General features: G+C 40.1%; 1 protein-coding gene and 2 non-coding genes across 5 annotated transcripts in view; 2 read left to right on the forward strand and 1 right to left on the reverse strand.

The window, feature by feature from the left end:
• The window catches only part of PASD1 (PAS domain containing repressor 1), a 127,336-nt gene extending 103,691 nt beyond the window's left edge, over positions 1-23,645 (reverse strand). The window contains exons 1-4 of one of the 3 annotated variants that reach the window (XM_040467356.1): positions 23,578-23,645; positions 19,465-19,549; positions 15,405-15,551; positions 2,045-2,111 (exon numbers count right to left, since the gene is read on the reverse strand). The gene's annotated coding sequence lies outside the window, so the exon portion shown is untranslated. Of the gene's footprint in view, positions 1-2,044; positions 2,112-13,154; positions 13,546-15,404; positions 15,552-19,464; positions 19,550-23,577 lie in introns of those variants that run through there. The other 2 variants (XM_040467354.1, XM_040467353.1) reach the window with 2 other exon arrangements.
• Positions 256-362, forward strand: LOC121025020 (U6 spliceosomal RNA). Its single transcript, XR_005787908.1, has one exon. It is a non-coding gene; the product is annotated as a U6 spliceosomal RNA (small nuclear RNA).
• On the forward strand, positions 1,418-1,522 carry LOC121025022 (U6 spliceosomal RNA). Its single transcript, XR_005787910.1, has one exon. It is a non-coding gene; the product is annotated as a U6 spliceosomal RNA (small nuclear RNA).
• Positions 23,646-23,958: the final 313 nt, after the last annotated feature.

Genomic DNA, 23,958 nt, shown 5'->3' on the forward strand with positions numbered 1-23,958 from the left:
ACAGAAAGGAAACTTTGAAAACTTAACAATAAATGTTGAATGATGTCTGGGATCCACCCCCCCCCCAAACTGTTATGAAGGGTCCATGGGAAAACAAATGTGGTTAACTACAGAGGTCATTTCTAGCTGGTTCATGGGTTTTAGTCTGAAATTCTCCCCCAAATATCCCCAACACAGCCTGCCCAAAAACCTGGGCACAACTCTAGGGATAAAGAGCTCACACCTAACCTTTCTCTTAAAGAAGAGTGGAAAGCAGTGCTCACTTTGGCAGCACACATAGTAAAATTGAAATGATACAGAGAAGATTGGCATGGCCCTTATGCAAGGATGACAGCCAACTTCACGAAGCACTCCATAATTTTTATAGGTCAAATATATTTCAATAAAGCTGAAATTTTAAAGAAGGAAAACAGAAAAGACGTTCTTCTAACAGGAAAAAACCAAGAATCACAATTATTATTCATTACAAATGTGTCACTCTCAGAATTACCTATGTAAGAAAATGTTCTCTTTCATGCAAACAGTATGAGCCACAAATTAATATGCCCTTAATCTCTAACATCTAAGTAATTTTGAAGCCAGAAACAAGGTAAAATCTGTTCACCAGGTGTACCACCACAGTGGAATTCCTATACTAAGGAAATATTTCCATTGTGGAATTTCAAGACTCCAAAGGACAATTTGTGTTTCTATTGGGATGTTTTTATAAAATGAACAATTTGGCATATGAGACATGTAAGTTCCATGCAATTTTTGAAAATATATTTGTGGAACTAACCATCTGCATGCCTGGGGAAATACCCCTTCTGAAATAAATGGGTGAGAATGAGTATAATGGTTACATTCTAAGATTTATAAACAGACTTTCTATATCTGTTCACTTTTTCATTCAGAAGTATCAAAGTTCCCAGAGAACCTAAACACCAAATTACATTCATTGCAATAAATATATATTACATTTTATTTTATATAATCACACAGCGCAAGGAAAATATGTAGGTTGAGTTTTCATTTATGAGAGAATATGATCATATACATACCTATATAAATATAAAATCAAATGCAAAAAAATTAACATTCAAGTTCAGTTCTGTTTGTATTTGTTCTCCAACTGACTTTGCATGTGCATATGTGTGAGCACACACACACACACACACACACACACCCCTAAATCTAAAACCTACAATTTATCAAAACCAAAAATATCTTTTCTTTCCTTCACTTCACTTTACAATTCTCTCAGGGAAATGGGTAGAGTGCTACATTTAGAGTGACCAAGTAGAATCTCTTAAGATAAAATATGAGTTGAGTTTAAATCTGTAGCTGGTGAAAATCAAGGACATCTATAAACAGATTTTTTTTTGTGCTATCCAATTTCACATGCATTCAATTCACTAGTGTTAAGAATTGGACTGTGGTGCTTACTTCAGCAACACATATGCTAAAACTGGAACAATTACAGAGATTAGCATGTCCCCTGTACAAGGGTGACATGAAAATTCGTGAAGCGTTCCATATGAAAACAAAAAAAGCATCCACTGTGATTACATGATGTTACATCTTGACCTGTGCTTTAATCCTGACTGAGCATGTCTTGATTGTATGAATTATTGATTAATTCAGGTGTTATTATTATTTAAAAATGCAACTCATTACTTAGATTTTTCCCAATCACTTATGACTTGCCGATCAGTTTCTTTCTTTTTTTTTTTAATTTTTTTTTCAATGTTTATTTATTTTTGGGACAGAGAGAGACACAGCATGAACGGGGGAGGGGCAGAGAGAGAGGGAGACACAGAATCGGAAACAAGCTCCAGGCCCTGAGCCATCAGCCCAGAGCCTGACGCGGGGCTCAAACTCCCGGACCGCGAGATCGTGACCTGGCTGAAGTCGGACGCTTAACCGACTGCGCCACCCAGGCGCCCCTTGCCGATCAGTTTCAAAGCACAGAGGACTCTTACTTCCACTGGATTACAAGTGCACTGTAAAATATAAAAAGTAAGTCTAAAAAGAAAAGTCTAAAAGATAAAAACTGTTTTCTTACCCAAGAACAAGAAGTGAAGAAACTGATGGATGTTGTTTATGGACAGTGGATGGTCTATCCAGATGACCTGCAAAGAAATGTTTCTAGATCAAAAATAGTCCTTCTAGCAACACAAGGGAAGTCAATTATTATGTAACTGCACATTTAAAATACAGAGAGCCTTTTTCAACTACCAAGACTTTCCAGGTTAGAACTGACTTTTCCATATAGTGTTATGATTCTCATAACAATGCTTTGGGGTGGAGAAAGTAGGATTGTTCCTCACTCAAGAAGGTTCTTAAACTGTTTCTAGCTTCCACATAAAGTCAAATTTCCTTCCTCCTAATTCCAGCCCTCTTCAATCACCATGGCAGCCTGCGTGACCAAAGGGACTGAGCTTTCTGATGCTATCTCGTCCAGTGACCCTGATATGACCTCTAGAGGTGATATTAAGATTTGTTTCTATGCAAACTCTCCTTCGTGTACAATTAAAAAAAAAATACATGTAATTCTTAACTTGGTTCATAGATAATGAAGTGTTGATGTTCAAGGATTTCTTCTAACTGGTGTTATGGACTTGCTTCATGTTAAGCAAGCAGTATTCCCACCTTCTCTGAGAGACACACAATCCTTGCACCATTTGGGCAGTACCAACGCTGCAGCCAAACAGTATGTTCCCAAAATAGAAATCTGTTTCTGATGTTTGGCAAACATACTCCACAGCCTTTATGAGACTTGAAGGCATCTGGATATCTGGATATATAAGTTTGGATCCAAAAAGATATCATTTTCCCAGAATCATGTACAATGCTCTCTTATGCATGTTCTTCTCAGATTCCTCCTCCATGAGCCCCAAGCTGTTCACTGTCCACTACTCTCTCAGGGCACTGGCCAATTTCTAGGGTGCCTAATTGCTATTTGAGCTCTTGTTGGTCCCCCCCAACACTGGAGTATGAGCACAAGGCTAGAATCTGGTCTCACTCCTCCCTGTACCCAGCATCTGGCACAGAGTAGAAGTGCTAAAAGCATGCACTGAAGGAACCATGAGCCACACCACTGTTTACATCTTCTGAGTGCCAGGAAGTACTTGCCACTACCCAGACACACGTTCTTCATTGCCTGACACCCACCCTTTGCTCAACGACAGTCTCCCTTCCTGGAATGCCCTTCCCTGTGTCTTCACTGATTGAAGCCGCATCTATCTTTCAAAGACACATTCCCCAAAGCACCTTCTCCAAGAGTGATTTTCTGATCCTCTCTCCAGTACCCCTGATGGCACCTGCCCTAGTTGGCACTGTATGAAAGTCATGTGTTGCCAGTTTCTCCCCTCCATGGGGGAACAGGATTAGTTCCTCTCAACAACTCATGGCTGTCTGAACCTAGCCTGTAAAACTGTGAATAATAAATCACATTCAGCTGGGTGAGGATTGTGGCAAGAGCTTGCTCTTTCTCCAGAGACCCTAGAGTTCAAGAAAAGAATGACTAAGGATATAGAAAAATATGTAGGAAAGAAAGTAGGAGAGATGACTTCATATGTGGAGCCCTCTTTACATAAAAGTATATTTTAAGTGAACCATTGAAAGAGGTCTTAGTGAATCCTTTAATTAAGAATCTGATAGGTGGGGCGCCTAGGTGGCTCAGTCAGTTGAGAGTCTAACTCTTGATTTCAACTCAGATCATGATCTCAGGGTCATGGGATAGAGCCCCATGTCAGGCTCCGCACTCATGGAACCTGCTTGGGATCTGCTTGGGATTCTCTCTCTCTCTCTCTCTCTCTCTCTCTCTCTCTCTCCCTAATAAAAATAAGATAAAACAGCCAACTGGTGAAAGAAAACAAAGAATATGATACTGGAACACTTCATAGCAGAACTTTCTAAACTGGAAGATTAACATACATAAAATTACAGAAATACCAAATTTGAGACAAGAACATGAAAGTATTACTTACAGATTATATTGAAATATTTTAGGCCATTCTTAGTCCATATTTGGTAAGGTCCATTCTACTTGACTACATAGGAAGCTACCAAGGGAGCAAGAATTGTGTTTTCAGGAATCTGAGTCCTACACTTCTAGTTTCTGGGAAAATCAGGGTGTCTACAGTGATTTCCAGTGCTTCCATTTATTTGCTCAGTTGTTCAGGTCCCAAATAGTTATCCACTATGGGCAAGGCACTGTGCCAGTTAGTGTCACTGCTACTGCTGCTGTTGCTGTTATCAGCCCTTAAAGCTAAAAGAACTACAGAAAATCACAATTATTACTATTTCAAAGAAGAGCTACATAACTGTCAAAAGAATTCTCTAAAAATTAAGTAGTTGGAATGTTGAAGAGTCTAAGAATCAATCGGGAAAATCAATGTGGTCAGACAGGCTGGGTTGTCTACCTGAAGACATTAACATTTTTATTTAATTTGTAAGATAGCTGGACACTACTGCAAATTTCTGAGAAAGTGACTACCAAGATCAAATCAACTCTTAAGTGAGATGATGCAGGGGACTCAAGCAGGCAGACTGAGGAAAGGCTGGAGTTTAGAAGGCAGTTGTGGAAGGAAGAGAAGAAAGTTGCAAAAGGGTGGATTTCAGACATACTTTAGCAGAGGCAGACTAATAAGAGAAGGGACAAAGGGTAAGCTAAGAGGAAGATGTGATACTATCTATCATAATGGGCCTGGGGGCAGTGCAGGTTGGAGTGGTTGAAGGTCACAAGGTCAGAGTTGTCTTTTACTAAAGGGAAACTGGGTTAGAGAAGAGTCTAGAGAGAAAATTCACCAGGTTCTCTTGCAGGTTTAGGCATCAATGAAACATGCAAGAAAACCCACCTCTTTTTGACAAGAATGATCAATTTGACCACACAGACATGAGAGATATTTGGACAGATGACTTAGAGATCTCTTCCAGCTTGGGAGAGTCCACAATTCTACAAGACATGTCCGGAGAGAGTATTTAAAATCTGACTAATCATTGGAGTGCCCTAAGGAAGTGATTTAAGGAGAAGATAAAATCTCAAAATATTCAACTAGAAAGATGGAGGGAGTAAGCAGTAGCTTCTTTACTCCAGACAAAAACAAGGAAGGCCAGGATCAGAAAAGGAATGAGGAGAACTAGAAACAAGCGATAAAGACATAATATATTTTGCATAACGTCAAAGAACAACAATTTCAGCACTGCCAAACTCTATGCCACTTGAGGCATAACTGCCAAACTCTGTTCCACTTGAGGAATAATTTGTTCTTTGTCAGTATCTTAATCATAAGAAGTTTTTGCCAGTGGTCAATGTATTAGCAATGGCATTTACAAAACCATTTCAATTAGCTTTTTTTCCTAGGAGCACCTAACCTGGGAGATCTCCCACCCAGCCCTGCACAAAGCCTATCTGCCCAGAAAGGCTTAGCTGGTCTCTGTCACGGAGGGCGGGGGTGCTTTGGACAAAGAAAATGGATTTGCATAAAGGTGGTTAGCTGAGCACAGGCCCTATGTGAGGCTATACAGTGTTGAAAAGGCCATTCTCCAACCTGGCAGTGTAATCCTAATGGAGAGCTTTTGTTCCAGAGGCTGTGGTAGGCTGCTTTATTCAGCTGACAATCCACAGTAAAAGAACGAATGAACCGCCTCCTTTTGGTAAAGCCAAGGTAGCTGGCAGCCCACAAGCCCCACAGCTTACTGAATAAGAGGCAGGACAATTGTTAGCCCCAGACCCAAAAGGTGCTCTGTAACGGAGTGCCCACTGCTAGTGTTCCTGGCTGCATGCTGGGTGTTCACCACTCAAGACAAACCTCCCCAGGCCACCTTCACATCAGAAAGGACCTATGGGATCCAGAAGCACCAGCAAAGTCCTTCCCTACAATCCTTCCAAAAGACATCCAAAACCTTTCGTCACATGTAGCCCCTTCGCTAGCTTTGTAGAACACTATAATCATTTCCCATTAGAATGCTGAGAAAGAGCCAGCCTTCTTGTTCCTTCTGAGATTTCCTTTTTAAAAAGAAATTCAGTTTATTTCTCTTATTTTTAAGAGTGTTAAATTTACAAAATGGAACAAACTATGCAAACACAATTCTACCACCCCAGGACAAATATTGCCATTTTGTATGATTTCTTCCCAATCTTTTTTATGTAACTGTGAGAACTCTGTAAATACAGTTTTTTCCCAAGGCAAGTCTAACTGATCCCTATTTTCCAACTAAGGAACAAGCCCTTTAGAAGTTAGATGGTTTCTCCTAACTTATTTTAACCCCCTTATCTTAAGGTATTTCCCAACCTAACCTCCAGTTCTCCTCAACCTTATTCCACTCTTCCATAGACCTTAGACTGCCTTATCAAAAAAAATAGGGAAGTTGTCTCCAACAATCTGTTGAATAATTTTTTAAGGCGGCCATTTCCATGAATGAAAACCCACATGCAACAAAAATAATTTAAGATCAATATATGAATTATGTGCCAATATCACATGAATGATCAAATATATATTTATATAAATATATAAACTATATATAATATACATATGTAAATATGTATATTATACACACACACACACACACACCATTTTGGTAAAAAGTTTCCCAATTTGTTAGCCACATGGTTCTCAAATTAGAAGAGGGGCCAAAGAAACCCTCCATTTCCCGAATGAAAGATTGCAGACCTACTCACTTAAATGATATCCCTAATTGTTGCTGACTCTTGGCTTCACCAATGCCAGAGGCCCCTCCTGCAAACCTCACTCCCAGCCCCCACTCCCGCCCAGTTCCTTTTCTTAATGCTGATGGTTAAGACACAGCCACATTAAAGTGAGGCTCTGCAAATGCCCTTACTGAAAACTACAAAAGCCTATCTGTTTGATATACTTCAAATGCTTTCTGTGATCACATATGTTGGAACTTCCTACCAAAGGTTCCAACTTGTTTGTTATGGAATATAGAGAAAGATGAAACAGCTTTCACTGAATTTCCAGATTTTTCACATTGATTGACTTTGTTTGTGAATTTCACCTCAAAGTGTAATCGTTTAGTGCAAACGTCTCAATTTCCCAAAGTCCTGCCTGTTACTTTAAAGCTTTCTCATTTCCTGAGAACAAACTGAGGGCTGGGGGGGGGGGGCGGGGGGGGGGGGGGGGGGGGGGGTGATGGGTATTGAAGAGGGCATCTTTTGGGATGAGCACTGGGTGTTGTATGGAAACCAATTTGACAATAAATTTCATATATTTTAAATAAATAAATAAATAAATAAGCTTTCTCATTTCCAAGCACTGTGTGGTCCACACCATACAGCACAGCTCACACCTAGGTTTCTTGAGATCAATGCAAATGGAGCTCATACTAGAAAAGGCAAACAGTAAGCAGCATTTATGAAGTCTTATCTGCAGAGTACGCATGAATGTTTCAAAGTAGGTTTGACACATCCTGAGGAGGACAGTGAAGCTTCCACAACTTTTCACCTATATTAAGGGAGACACTTATTGCTTCCTATGAGGAAACAGCTGACTTACAAGTTCATTCTCCTAAATGGGATACCTTAAGTTAGAGGCTAGCAAGCTAAAAAAAAAAAAAAAATACTTGCTTTAATTCACACTTTAAAAATTATTAATCCAATGGCTTGACTAGGGGAGGTTGCAAAACTAGTGGAAATCAATGGTATTTTTGAAGTCAGAATGCTTAGGACCTAGTCCCGGTTCTGTGCTAGCCATGTGACCTTAAGCAAGTCATATGGCCTCTCTGATCACCTGTGAAATGGGGCTAAGCCCTGAATTCCTGACCCCATAAGGTCCTTTCAGGAAGATCAGATACCATAAAGGAGGGCAAGTTCCATGAAAAGTCGAAGTTGCACTGCACACCCATGTATTTGGTGAGTGCTCCAAATGATAAGGTTCGCCTTAACCTTGAAAGTTAAAGTTCACTTAAACAAGGATACAAGTAGCATAAAGATACACTGAGAGTACAATACCTCTTGGATGGCTTTCTCCTGAAAAGCAATAGCGTTCATGAATTCAAGAAATACTGCAGCAAGTAAAATGAACATGGTCAAAAAAGAAAAAATCTTGGAAGACTGTGTGCATACATATATTATGGTTAAATATCAATGCAGAGAGAATACTAATCAAATTCATGAATTTATGCTTTAATTTCCAAAGCTAAATATTAGTTTGATTTGAGTAATATCTAGTGTGCTTTTATCTCAGGTATTAGCATATAAAAGGCTGACCCTTAGCTCCCTGTCCTCCCAGAGGTACAACTTATTATGTACCCAGAGGTACATTTATTAGTGGCCATGAACACTCTATAATCAAAGAACAACCTGTTACTTAAACAGTGTGCTTAATTGTGAGAAATAGAATCAGAAGAAAAACTCATCAACCTCCAAAGCATCCTTCCCTAGTCTGACATTAGCTAAACTCAAGTCAGGACACATACTCCACAAATGCACATCAAATAATAAGAACAATATTCTATTCCTCATAAACAACATTTGTAAGTCAATTTAATGTTGATGCAGTGTTTGGGAAAAGCCTTATAGAGATCTTACACTCTTGATAAAGGACAAAGGGAAAAGGTAGTTTCTCTGCAGAGTGTGAACTGGGAGGCCTACTTCAAAGGCAGTTTACATACCCTATTTAAAAAAACCTGAGAACTATTTAACTCTTGTCTTTCAAGGGACTGATGTTTTGGGATCATCACCTTGAAAACCCAGTGGGAACCTTTGTCACACATAGCTTGCTCTTATCAACATTCAGATCCAGCATAAGTTACATGGGCATGACAGGGGACAGAGCAGCTTTTTATGGCTGGAGTGGGAAGGCATGCCTCAATTTCCCCACACCAGAGCCATAAAGAGGTGCCAATAGTCCACAGAAGCCTCTGCCAAAGGGAAACCTCCATGACTCTGGGTCTTTATTTCCAGCCCAGACGGTTCCCTTGAGCTCGGACCCTGGATGCTTGCTTCCTAGATGTTCCACCAATAATACCTCACACTCAGGTTCTAAATTTGCCCAAACTGCTCGTGCTTCGGCACTCCCCATCTCAGTAAGTGGAACTAGTCATATAAGACAGAAAGCTGTGTAGTCATTCTTAGCAGCCTGCTCTGCATAACCCTCACCCAAATCCAATCCATCACAGAAAGTCCCGATGGTCTATCTCTGAATCAGATGTACTATCTGTAAAGGTCACTTTTAGGCAACAGGCTTGAACAATGGAAACTGGAGTAAGGTAAAAGGGCCCTCGGTGACCACTAGGCTGAATGCAAACAGGCCCATCAGGTGATCCACCTCAAAATACCCATAAGCCCTAGCTGACTAATGGGCTACTTACAACCAGGCACAAGTACCAAAAAAGGAAAACTCCATACTTTCTCATATCTCCTCACCTCCCCACCTTCACTACGACCCCCACCACTGCCTCCTGGTACATAATCTCTCCTTTGCTGTCCTGTCGGCTGCCCCCTTGCACTGTATTCACTAAACTGCTATCTCCTTTGTTCTGCCTTGAGTGAATTCTTTTGCCACCTGCACCATCAGCCTCCACCTGATCAGGTCACCCCACAGTATCTAGAATCATACTCTTTGTTAAAATCCTGTCATTGTTCCCTACTGTCCAAGAAATGAAAGACAACTCTTCAAACTGACCCACCTGATTGTGGTTCCCCAACCCTCCTTCTATGGCTTCAGGACAACCACCCTCACTTGGCCACCTCCTGCTTTGGAAAATACCATGCTTCTTCAGTCCTCCTTGATTTTGTTCATCTATGCCCTTCCCTCTGCTTCTCTTTCTAAGGATATGGAATTCATCCTTCAAAGCCTAATCTAAATCCTCTTCTTTGAGAAAGATGTGCTATGGTCCAATTGGCCCCCCAGGGGAAGTCAGTCACTCCCTCCTCTCTTGTTCCAAGGATGCTGTCACATATTCAAGCATAATACAAGCACTTTGTGATATAATCTCCCCACTAGCCTATGGGATCTCTGAAAGCAGTACCTGTGTCTTACTCCATCGGCTTTTCACCAGTTCCCAGTTCCAAGAATGTGAGCGTGTTGAATGACATTTTAATGGAGGCTAAAACCAGAAGAGTTAAGCTGTACTTTTATCACAATTTTTTTTTTGTTTTACCACCATTAACCAAGTGCTTTCCCCACAACATAATTACATTAACCTAAACAGCTTTCAGTTAATTTAAGAGGAGTAGGAGCATTTTTTTTTTGTCCAATTCATTCTAATCATTCAAGAATCTGGGTACCTGTGAATTGATTTGAAAACCAATTTGCACACAATGGTCCTGGCTTGGTTGGGGGAGGGGGAGGAGATCCTATACCTGCTCCTGGCAGATAGAAGTGTCCAATTCTATCCCCTCCCCAAAAGTGCCAGGCCATGCTCCTCATACTCAGAGGCATAGCTTTCTCTATGCAATGACTGACTGATGTTGGGGCAGGGGTACCCAGGCCTTCTCATCACTAAGCCCAAAACTCTCCAATCTGGCCATTTTGGTCCACGTACGTTCAAAGTCATGAGTCAAATGCTTTCCAGCTATTCCCTGGAGTTTAATGGAAAAAAATCACCTTTCGATGCCTTGGTGTAGTCACACCTCAATGCTCCCCTTTCTTTTGGAACATACAGAGAAATAAGCAAAACAAAGCTATGTACTTCAGATACAACTGGACTATTTTATTTTTTAGAGCAAGCACTTCAGTTGGCAGTATTTGTTTCTGAATGTGATCATTGTGAATACCTTTTGGAGTGAGTAAAATAAATTGGCTACCTATTTGACTGCAGAATTAAATGCTTAATTTTATAAAACAGGAGGAATTTATAATTCCTCCAGAAATTACATTTTCTCCCTTATACAGGTGCAGCTCTGGGTAAGAGAAGGACTCTGTTAAGAAGTTCTGTCATCGCCTGGGATGGGCTTTCAGCCTGAGAATCACCCTCTGCCCTGATATTCAGAGTCAAGCAACTAACCTCAAAATAGGAGAGAATACATAGGATCAAAACGAGTTCATTCCATTATGAAGAACAAGGAGAAATTTATTACCGTACTATTTTATTTACCTATGGAGATACACCATACATGAAAACCTTTCTCAAAACTGCTTAAAAATATATTTTGCTGATATAAATAACAACATTCACAAGGTAAGGACCCAAAAGATAACCATTTAGTAGTAAAATAACCAGCCAACATGAGAAAACCCAAGTGTTCCTCCCTGCAAACACCACCATCTGTAATGGCCTCACCCATCACCCAAGGTCCCCTGTCACAGCAAACCACACTTCAAGCCACTGAGCTATATAAATAAAGAACTATCTGCATTTTAATCCGTTACAAATGTAATGACCTCAGCCAACCAAGCCAGAGCCATGGATGATTCACTGGCCTGCTTGCTCACACTGTTTTCCCAGTATCAAGTAATGAGAACTCCAGGGCTCCTCATCTGCCATTTTAAATTAGAAAAGGAAAAAACATACTTCTCTGAGGGGTTAGTCACTATATAAAAAATTGATCCTCTTATTTCTTAAAAAAAATAAGTCAAAAAATAATAATTCAAAATTCCCTTAATTAGTATAATTAACATTATTCTTGCTTTAAGATTCCTTCTTCATGTGTGGGGTCAGAGAAAATAGTAATCTACTGACGACTATACCCCCAGAGGAACAGCAGGGACCATACAGACCTTGCCCTGTCCTTTTTTTCCTCATTTCTTTCTCCTGGCCTTGCCAGATTTACAGCTATCTATTCTCTTATCTTTCACGTTTTGTTTCCACCTGGGAAAGAGCAAAATTCCTTGAAATCTTAAAAATAACTAGCTTCTAGTTTGCTCAAAACCTCTGAGTCACTTGGTGCATTAACTGTGCTTCCCACGTGCAACGGTATTTACACATTCATGTTTTAGAATTGGATATAAAGAATTGATTTAAGAATTGATCACATCTCATGGCCACTTTTTTTCTTTTGGATATTTCTACTTTCAAACCCTTATCACATGGCTTCATGGTAGCTTTACTTTCAGAGTTATAAACGGTGCCACTATTTACAAGCAAAATTTGACTTTATAGAATGAAGGTAGTAAGTGTCAGTCACAAAGTAAAATTTGGGACCACTGATAAAATAATTCATTTGAGTTTCTCTAGCAATACACTTAGTTCATCTGGTTGGTTATTAAATAAAAATTCCATTTCCTTAATTCATAGGAGACTTAAAAGCTACAGCAGCCTCCACCCCTAATGCAATGCAGAACATGCTATTCTTCCTTTTATTGATAGAAAAATTATTCAAAACTGCCAGAGTTCCCTTCCCTCTCACACCCAATTTGGCTATATTTGTCAAAGACAGAACAGTTTCAGAAACATCAATTTAAACACAATAAAAGTATTTTAACACATGTTGTTCTGCCAACCATAAAAGCTTCTCCTCAACCTGAGTTGTTCACTTTAATTTGTTCCTGTTTACTTTATTTACTTTGGGGGGTCCTATTTACTTATTGCTGTAGGGGCATTTGTTTATATTTATCTAGGCTTCAGTTATACATACTACAGCTTTTTAGATTCATACAGGGGGTTCGGCTTTTACGTTGGCATTACTCCATCTTAAAAGATGGATTTTCTGGAGTAGCTGAGAGTTCTATGCTCAGTCTGGATGGGCTCAGATATGAGTCCTAATGCAAACCCCTTATCTTTTAAACACAAAACCAAATGATACCTCAAGTGGATCCTTTAAAAATCCACTATTGCAACATGGCCTTCAAACTTGGAAAAGTCTGCAGTGTCACAGTTCATCAGCTGCTCAGCCTACTAAAGCCAGGTAAATCTCTTGCTTTCCTTCTCCCCTCAATTGTGCTAATGTGCCTTGGACAGCCTCTGGCTTTGTTACTTGCTCACGTTCCTCACAAATCTGTTTCTGAGGTTTAGGCTGATACTGGGAACTTTCTAGAATTTTCCAAAGAAGAGTCAAAGAGTGCCTCCTGCAGTGCTACCTGCGATGGTATCCCTATGGAGGCCTCAAAACACCAGCAAACCACCTGTGCACCCAACCATCCTCCCAACCAGGCATCCCTCCCAGGGTGTTCTAGAAGACATCTTTCTGAACCCGCGGTGATGAGAAAATGGCAGCGAGCCTGCGGTGATAAGAAAATGGCAGGGGGCCACCCAAGGCCTGTTACTTCACAGAAGCCCTCACCAGCCTGCGTTCACCTTCTTCCCTCTCAGAGGCGTCCACTTTGAGGAGCCAGTGCCCGGGGCCCAGGGGCGCGGAGGAGCTGGCAGGGGCCAGATGAGAGCCTGGAAGCTCCTCCTTGGCCTCCAGTCCTCACGGAAAGCCGTGAGGGTTGGTCAACGAAGAGCAGCCTCAGATTCCTCACATGATGAAACACCTAAACCGGCTATGCTCCCAGAGTACCTAGCGGGGAAAAAGGGGCAAGGTGCATTTCCGCCTTGACCTAAGCTATTGGGGTTGTGTAGAACGCCTCTGGAACTGGGATGCAGGAAGCTCCTTCTGCTCGGCTCCTGGCTTCCGACCGCCAAGGTTCCGCTTCAGCATAGGGCACTGGTGAGCAGCACCTGCTGAGGTCTGTGGAGCCCAGAGATGGGGGTCTTTTGGGTCCAATCTGGGCTCCATAGTGGAGCTAAAGAAGCTCAGATCTCCTGCTAATCAAAAAGGCCCTTATAGCCTGAGGGGAACCAAAATTTCATCCATGGTTGAGGAGCAAGTCGAGTATCAAGCTGAGCATGAAGTCCTGCCGGGTCAATGCCACTCAACAGGGGCAGCTTCAGTGATGCTTGGAGCCCCAGAGGTGAAAGGGAGGACAACTGTAGGCGTTCTCCTTGACTTGTCATCTTTTTAAGCATGACAATGATCCCAACTGCAAGACAGCTTTCTTTCATACTTCCCAGTCTGCCCTCCTGGCAGCCTTTCCCACAGAGACATCCACCAGGGCTTTGCAGGGTTGCCCTGCGCCATGCAATTGGACTTCTCAAGTCTGTTTTAAAGATTCTCAGAGAAGGCAATTCCACCACTTCCCTCAGCCACCCATCACAGAATTGAGAAAGGAGATTTAACATGACATGTTGTTTTCTCAAGCTGGCCAATTTTATGACAAGTTAAAAAGACCTTCAATTAGTTGAAAGATTAAAAACCAACTTTAGTTCTAATCCAGCATACAGTATGGGATGAACAAAGTAAATATTAATGTCACATCATTAATATTAAACTTTTTTTCATAATAGTGACAAACTTTGTCCCTCAAAACAAGAAGGACATGCCACAGAAAGGGCTCCAGAACTTTCCCTCTCCAATGCAACGTTTTGGATTTCTAAACTGACTACGCAATCATTGCATAAAATATATGTATATGTATGATGTAAAAATATATCAAAACAGCATGTTGTACACTTCAAATATGTCTTTTTTAAATTTGTCAATCATATCTCAATAAATGCTGGGGCAGTGCATCACTATGAGGGGAGTCTTTGGATATATTCTTTCCCCACTATAAAATTAAAGTTAAAATTCTAGTACCCCTGAAACTAACATAGCATCGTGTGTCCACTATACTTCCATTAAAAAAAAAAAAAAAGTTAAAATCCTAAACTTTTACGGAGTTTAGAAAGAAGCTCCTAAACTCATTTTCAAGAGGGACTCATTTTAAAACATCATGAGTCTTCCCAAAGTGCATTTTAAATAGACCATTTGGATTTGTAGCTACAGTACAGCCTTCAGGCACCACAAACTCTAATTATGAAGCTTAAAAGCTTCACCTTGGCAAGACATCTGAAATAACCAGGAAATGGTAAAACAGAAAGTTGTTTAGTAAGGTAGGTATTTACATAACAATTCCCTAAATCCTAAAGCACAACGTTGCATCAGGGGCAGAAGAGCCAAGTCCCATCTTCCGACTGTCATGTTCTTCTCATCCTAAAACAAATCAATTCTTTTAGTGCCAGATTACATGCAAGGGGGTAAGGACAGCATGTAGGTATGTATTACTTGTCATTTGTAGAGCATATCATCAGCATTAATTAACTTTGATTATACAATTAGTATTGAGTTGTCAAAGACAACATTCAAAACAGAGGGATTATTAAAAGCATTAATCCTAATAATGATCAACCAATCTTCCTCAGAAACAACCATGACTTGCCCCCAAAAGCAGAAAGATTAGCAGCAGCAGAGCAAAGCAGGAAGAGTTTGGGCTTAAGTATAAATCCTGGCTAGTCTTGGAGACTGTAATTAACTTCTCTGAAGCCACCGTGTCCTCTCACCAATGGGACCAGTAATAAATAGTACCTGCTCCTATAGAAGGGAGGATTTGATGGGATGATGCATGCAACTTGCCCGGCACAGAGCCAGGCAAGAAGAAGGCCCTGGTCAATGGGGCTATAATTACCATCAGGAAGAACAATTAAATACTCACCAAAGGTGGGCAGGGCTTCCAGGTGTCCATCCCTTCGGAACACAGCATGCAGGATTTGGGAGACTTCTACCTGAGTTTCTTCTGGTTTTGCTTTACCTCTGGTTTTTCTCACAGGGGACCTGCCAGTATCAGAGACTAGGCATTCCTCTGCAAAGAAAGGACAGCCATGAGTAGTCTCTACAGCAAGCCCCCAAAATTCCATGGAAATTTCCAAAGGAATTCCTTGGACGACAAAAACAAAACAAACCAAAAAAACAAATGATGTAAGGTTTTATCTCTATGTGGGCATCAAACTGCTGGTTGTTTGCTTCATACTCAAAGGAGATAAGTATCCCATTTTTACATCTCTTGAGGGAAAAGAGAACACACTCGCACAAAGTCGACATCAAGCCACTCCTGGCTTATAAGAACACCCACACCTTTGTTCATCTCTGGTTCAGTCAGATACCATTTTGCAAAAATGTAATATTTCACTACATCTGGAATACATGGATCAATGTGTGATTTCAGTTTCCATTAAAAGTCCCCCATTTTTCCTGGTATGTTACTAATATATTGTGGTATACTTTAATGAGGTATGATCTGTTTTACTTGTGGGAAAATTCAATGATAAATACATGAAGGGAATTTAAGCAGTGCTATTTTAATCCATCTTGAATTAAAAAAAATTTAAAAAAATCAGTGAGGGGCACCTGAGTGGCTCAGTCAGTTAAGCGACTGACTCTTGATCTCAGCTCAGATCTTGATCTGAGTGTTGTGAGTTCAAGCCTCACATTGGTCTCTGTGCTGGACATGAAGCCTACTATAAAAAAAAAAAAAAAAAAAAAAAAAAAAAAAAAAAAACAACCAGTGAATTCTGCAAGGTTCCACCCTTTTAGTCCACATCCCCATCAGTCCTGGCCTGCACTCCTCACTCGAGTCCTTCCCACTCTCAGTCTTGTCCCCTCCAAACTGTTCTCCACCCAGCAGCCAACATGATCTCTAAAAAAGTTCATGCCACACCATTCCTGCAGTGGGAATGCTGTCTGCTCCATGCCACAAGCACTTATTGGCTGTTGAGGAAAACCTGCTCCCATTCTCAAGGCCTCTAATACCCGCCCCTGATCGTTATGGCTGCTCTTCTCTCCTCACTGCACAACAATTAGAACCTTGCCATAGCTTTTACTAAAAATTTTAATGTAACAAACTGTGGAAGAGACATGGTCTGGCATTGAAACCCAGAAAAAAAGATAATTTTTTTTTCTGGGAGATAATTAACTAAAAAGAAAAACCAATTGTTAAAATACATTCCCAGAGGGCCTAAATGCCTATTCCTTTATGCTCCTATTCTCAACTTAGCAGGAGTAAGTTTGGAACACTGAAATTACCTATGCTCTCCAACCTACAGACTGTGAGCGAACCCCTAAGGGTCTCTCACAAGGATGGGAGTAGGGTAGCAACATGGAACTTGCTGAGGGTTTTGCCTTAGTGATGCTGGCATAGCCAAGTGGATCCTTATCGATGGTTTGGCCCAAGCCCCTCATTTTCTAATTAAGGACAATGAAGCCCAGTGGCTTCCTTGGGAAGGAATCCTTCCTTTGGGAAGGATTGTCTAGAATCTTAGAGCAAGAGATCAGTTGTGCCCAGGTGAGAAAGCCTGGCTGTACCCACCGTATCATGCCCACATGTATTTTGCACCCACAAAAAGTCCCTATGTCTGGTAAAGATGTCTTCTTACTTCCTAGTACAGGGACGGTATTTTTCATATGAGAAATGTGTTTCCTGCTTTCAGGGGGACAGAGGAGTGTGTGAGTGTCTTCGCACCAGTTGCTTCACAAGTAGCTCCAATTCAAAATAATCAGTATACCGTTGTAGTACATTTTGGGCAGCCTGCCCTTGGCCCCCACAGCACAGAACCTTAAGTTGCTTTTATACTAGAAAACATCTTTACCCAAAGACTATGAGCAAGACACGGTTTTGTTCTCTGTCCATTTTTTTCCCAGCATTTGTATAATTATCTGTAGCTTCAGTTGCTATGGAAAGCAAACACTACTTGCCATGACAACAGTAATAACTTAAGGTACGCAGCTTGTCTCAGACTATGAAGCTTCAAAAACACTGAAATGTGTAGGGCTTTAATATCCTTCCTTTAAAAAAATCAATCAAATGACCTTCCCAGAAAAGCCACCTGAGTGTTCACTTTGTCTATGATATCTGTCATGAAAAGCCAGCATACCTCAACAAGGAATGCCCAAGGGCTGAAATCAAAGGATATTTTAGTAAAAATTGATTTCAAAAACAGGTTCCTAAGAACCAAAGAACAAATAAATGAAGATTTACTGTGTACCTATTCTGCACTAGAAGTGTGTAGATTCTTTTACATACATTTCATCTGATTGTGATTGTACCTCATTTTACAGAAGAGACAAACAGACCCAGAAAAGTGAAATAACTAGTCCAGAGAGACAGAACCAGGATTCAAACTCGGGGTGAGCTGGCTCCACCCAGCCCACCATACATTGTTTATTCAAGTAGTCTAGTCACCTGATTATTTTGATCAACCCAAAACTGAAGGTTCAGAATGAATTTGGGTTAAAAAATATAGAAAACAAATAGTCCTTTTTTTTTTTTCAAAATCAATCCAATCACTGGCCTTCTTCTCAGTATACCCTAGGAATAGCTACAGTCCCCTCTTATCTGGCTCCTCTGCCTCAGGTCAGACAAGAAATGATGAGGGTAGGCAGTACGTTGGGAATTCTTGCTGAAACTCACTAATATGGCTATCAAAATGACAGATAATAAGTAGTGTTGAGGATGTGAAGGAATTGGAACCCTCATACACTGCTGGTGAGAAGGCAGAGTAGTACAGCCACATTGGAAAACAGTCTGGCAGTTCCTTAAAGGTTAAACATAGAGTTACCACAGGACTCAGCAATTTCACTCCTAGGTGTGTCCCCAGAAGAATTGAAAATATATGTCCACATCAAAAATTATACAGGAATGCTTATATAGCATTCTTCATAATAGCCAAAAAGTGGAAATAACCCAACTGTCAATTAAATGGTGGCTGGATAAACAAAATATAGTCTATCCATGCCGTGGAATATTACTCAGCCATAAAAATGAGTGGAGTATTGACTGATGATACAGTAGGGATGAAGCTTGAAAACATTATGCTAAATGCAATAATCTGGTCACTAAGAGGCATATGCTGTATGATTCTACCTATATGAGTACCTAGAGTTGCCAGATTCATAGAGACAGAAAGTAGAATAGAATGCCAGGAGCTAGAGGAAAGAGGAAATGGAAAGTCATCATCTAGGGGTGCCTGGGTGGCTCAGTCGGTTAGACGTCGACTTCAGCTCAGGTCATGGTTACACTGTTCCTGAGTTTGAGCCCTTCATCGGGCTCTGTGCTGACAGCTCAGAGCCTGGGGCATGTTTCAGATTCTCTGTCTCCCTCTCTCTCTGCCCTTCTCCACCACCCCCTCAAAAATAAATAAACATTAAAAAAAATTTAAAAAGAAAGTCATCCTCTATGGGGACAGAATTTCAGTTTTGCAAGATGAAAAGAATTCTGGAGATTTGTTGCACAGCAATGTGAATGTACTTAATATTATTGAACTGTATACTTTAAAATGGTTAAGATAGAAAGTTTTATGTTACATGTGTTTAACCATAATAAAAAAAGATTCCATTTAGAATGAAATATCCAGAATAGGCAAATCCAGAGATTCAGAAAGCAGATTAGTGGTTCCAGGAGGTGGGGGGAGGGAGAATGGGGGCAATGCCTACTAAAGGCGACCCGGTTTCTTTTGGGGGGGGCTATGAAATGTTCTGGAATTACATAATTCCAGGTTGTGTGATGTTTGTACAATCTTGTGAATACACTGTTAAACCACTGAATTGTACTCTTCTAAAGGGCAAATTTTTGAGATATGTAAATTATATACCAATTAAAAATTTGATGTAAGAAAAGAAGAATCTAGGTGTGAGAGCTCGTGTCTATGTCAGAAATGAAAGGGAGAGGAAGGAGAGGAAATTGATAATTATGAGAAACCATGCAAAGGCAATGTACCAACCTGCTTGGCCACAAACAGCTCCTTGTACCGTGGTTGCACACAATCACATGCCACAGTTAGCTCAAACCAAGGATGGGCTTCATGGCTGGAGAGCAAATATTTGAGTAAAATATGTGTACATCCTTATGATTATTTTAAACGTGACAGAAAAATCACTATAAAACACAGTTGATAACTAGCCATAATGGCTAACTGGTCAGTGGCTAACTAGAGGATATAAGAAATAATTACATTATGAATAAATGTTAATACTGTATTTGAATACAACCTGGAGGTAATTATATATTCCAACCCCATGTCTTTTGAGTAAATTGTACCTCATTTTCACTACTGATATTGGATAATAGAAATCTCTGTGGATAGCTAATAGGATACTAGGGTAAATTAACAATAAGCATCATTTAATTAAGCTATTTGAGAAAGTCTGCTGCCTATTGGATTCGTTACAAGTTCATCAAAGTTCTTGATTTACAGCAATTTATGGCATAAGTTCCTGGCTGTCTCATGGGACAAGGAATTGCCACAAACTTTTTAGAATGAAGAAAAGTGGGCTCCTGGGTGGCTCACTTTGTTGAGCATCCGACTCTTGATTTCAGCTCAGGTCATGATCTTATGGTTTGTGAGTTCAAGCCCCACATCAGGCTCTGTGCTGACAGTGTGTGGCCTGCTTGGGATCCTCTCTCTTCCTCTCTCTGTGCCCTTCCTCCACTCACTCTCTGTCTCTCTCAAAAATAAATAAACTTTAAAAAATAGAATGAAGAAAAGTAAGGAGACTGTTGGAAACCGAACTGAGCTTTCAACTTGCAATGAGCCCTTGGCACTTAATGGAACACTGAAGTCAATGCTCTTCATGGTGTAGCTAATTATCACCAAAAGGTGCTACCTATACCAAATCCAACAGGTGAGCCACTTCTCAGATTTGTCTTGCAAGCTTGGCTTTTTATTTTTTGTTTTGAGGAGAGTTATTACTTTCCTAGCACTGAAGAAAATGACCAAGGTGAATGCATACAAAGTCAAGCTAAATTTGCACTAGAGATACTATTAAATTTAAGTAGGCCATAAAAAAAAGTTAAGTAGACCATGGAACAAAATAGAGTTCAGAGGGAGTCTCGGGTATATATGGGATCACAAAATATGATAAAAAGTGATGCCACAGATTATAGGAAAGGATAAATGATTTGGTGGCTGGTGCTGGAAAAATTGTCTCATTATGGAAGAAAAATCAAACTAGGTTCCTATCTAACAATCTGTATGGAGGTGGATTCCCAATGGTTTCAGGAATCATTATGAAAAGAAACAATAATAACATCAAAAAGGAAATTACAAAAATGTTTTTTTATCTTGGAGTAGGGAAGAATTTCTTATAGAAGAAAATCTTTGTTTTCTCTAAACCTAAAGATGTCAAGTGAAAATTAATACATTTGATTACATTCAAATTAAAGATTTCTGTTTAATGAAAGCCACCATCGATAAAATTAAAGACAGATGGTGAGATGGGAGAAAAAAGTACAATATCTAAAGCCAACAAAAATTAATATTTTAAAAGTATCACAAAAAAGATACAAAGCCTAAAAGAAAAATGGGCAAAGGATAAATGAACGAAACATTTATTAAAAATGAAACCCAAAAAGCAAGCATATGAAATGCTCCAAGTCATTAATGCAAATTAAAACATCTATGTGATATCAGCTTACACCTGTTGGCCTGGAAAAATTAGGAAGTTATAGATTACCAAGTGTTGACAGAACTGAGGTATTACAGGAATCTTCATGCTTTGCTGTGGTAGCATAGACGGGGCCAGCCATTTGGAGAACAGTCCAGCACTACTCAGTTAAATTAAGTCTACACAGTGACCTGGCTATTTTGCTTTTGTATATATGTTTGTATGTAGGTATTTGTGTATGTATACGTGTATTCATACACATACATATAAAATTTTAACTTATACACATGTTCATAGCAGCATTATTCATAATAGCTAAAAATGTGGAAACAATCTAAATGCCCATCAGCTGATGAATAAACAAAGTTATCGTATATCCATACAATGTAATATTATTTAGCCATAAAAATAAAGTACTGATTCATGCTACAACCTGAATGAACTTTGACATTATGCTAAGTGAAATAAGCCAGACACAAAAGGACAAATACTGTATGATTCTATTTATATGAATATCTAGAAGAGGCAAAGCCACAGAGAAAGAAAGTAAATTAATGATTATTTAGTGATACAGGTAGGGGGAGATGGTACCTGGTTGATAATGGGTATGGAATTTCTTTTTTGAGTGATGAAAATGTTCTAAACGTAGATTATAGTGATGGTTATGCAACTCTGTGAGTATATTAAAACATTGAATTATGTGCTTTAAACGGGTGAGCTTGTGGTATGTGAATTATATTAATGATAAATCTGTTATTTAAAAAAGGAAAGAATGAATGGATGCATGAATACATGAAATAGATAAATAAATAAAACTATAAGCAGGGCTTTGTATGGACTTATGATAAGAATGTGCCCAGAAGAGGGTGATTAACTCAATCTTCTGCCAGGGGTATCTGCCTCCTTTTCTCTGGCTGCTAATCTTCCTGGATGTTGTAGATCTTTTGAGCATATTATCTTCTCCTTTGACTTGCTCCCATTCACATGCTGGGCCTGGGTTTGACCTTGGTCTGAACCACCCTGCAGATCCTGTAGGCCAATCAGAGCCTCTTGCAGGTAGAGGAAGTGGTAGACAACTTCTGACATGACTTTCGATGCTCCTCACTTCCTGGTATTCATGATTTCATGTAATCTTCTCCCCTTTGAGTATGGGCTGGGCCTAGGAACTTCCTTATATCCAATAGAATATGGCAGAAGTTATGGGATGACACATGATTAGATTACAAAAGACTGTGACTTGGGGCACCTGGGTTGCTCAGTCAACAGTTAAGTGTCCAACTTTGGCTCAGGTCATGATCTCCTGGTTTGTGGGATCCAGCCCTGCCTGGAGCTCTGTGCTGACAGCTCAGAGCCTGGAGCTTGCTTAGGATTCTGTCTCTCCCTCTCTGCTCCTCCCGCACTCAACGCTCTGTCTCTGTCTCTGTCTCTGTCTCTCTCTCAAAAATAAGTAGACATTAAAAACTTTTTTTAAAAACCTGTGATTTGTGAATTTCATCTTGCTAGCTCTTTTCTCTCTCTCTCTCTCTTTTTCTCTTTCTCATTGGTACTATCTCTTGCCATTGCACTTACTACCATGTTGTGAGATGGCAAGTAACCAAGAGATGCATCTAGTCAACAGGTTATGAGGAACTGAGGCTTCACTCAAACAATCTGGAAGGAATGGAATTTTGGTCCCTACCATGTGACTGATCTTGGAAGAGGATCTTTCCTCAGTTGAGCCTTTATATTAGACTGTAGCCCCAGCTAACACCTTGATTGAGATAGTCTTGGTAGGGAATCTATAGCAGAGAACACATCTAAGCCATGCCAGAACACTTGATCCATGAAAACTGTGAGATAATAAATGTGTTAAGCCATTAAGTTTTGGAGTAATTTGTTATGCCATATCAGAGCAGTTATAACTAATCCAAAGGATAAGACATGTTAAACATGCTTTTTCCCTGTCACCAAAACTTTGGAACCAAACTTCCCTTGTAGTTGGGTGGGGCTAGGTGTCTGGCGCCATAAAAAATTAATTTGGTTATTTGTTTTTATAGTTCAAAACTCTCCCTTGACTTTCCAATAATTTCAGGGTAAAATTCAAAATAAGTTCTTACTGTAGCCTACAAGACCCTCCATGATCTGCTCCATGCTGCCCTTTCGGACTCATCCTACTCTCTCTCCCCTTCACCCTCTCTGCTCTGACCACACTAGTATTCTTTCTGGTCACTGAATCAAGTATGTTTTCATTCTGGGGGCTTTACCCTTTGCTTTTTACATTTAGAAATTTCTTCCCCCAAAACATCTGCAAAATTCACTACCTCCCTTCCTTCAGTTCTTTAATCAAACATTACCTCCTCAAAGAGGTCTTTCCTGACAATCACTAAAGTAGGTTTCAAGTCTCAGTCTATTCCATTCTGTATACCTTATTGTAATAGGACTTATCATCATCTACAACTGCATGCACTTACTTGTGTATTTGTTCTGTCTCCTCCCTCTAGGTCAGTTCCATGAAGGCAGGGACTTTGTTTTGTTTGCTACTATATATCCAGTGCCTGGCACCTATAGCTAGATGAGGAAAGGGGGTATTAGAAAAGATGACAAGTCACTTCCCAGAGACTGCTCTAATTTGAAGCAGAAAGGGGGAGGTTTTGGCAGCCAGAGAAAAACATCTGAGTACTCAGAGAGCCCCAAATCTGCCCTGTGACCTCCAGGAATTCCTAGAGAATGCCAGGGTATGTACCATAGGGGTAAAGAGTTTTCAACAAATCTCTCACCTTAACTGCAAAACTAGTTCCATTAAAAAGGCCCTTCAGATGACTACTCAATAGATTCCTCCTCTTATGTGGCTA

The sequence above is a fragment of the Herpailurus yagouaroundi genome, unplaced genomic scaffold (assembly GCF_014898765.1).
Source record: "Herpailurus yagouaroundi ecotype Mexico unplaced genomic scaffold, PumYag 67440, whole genome shotgun sequence".
Lineage (NCBI taxonomy): Eukaryota > Metazoa > Chordata > Mammalia > Carnivora > Felidae > Herpailurus > Herpailurus yagouaroundi.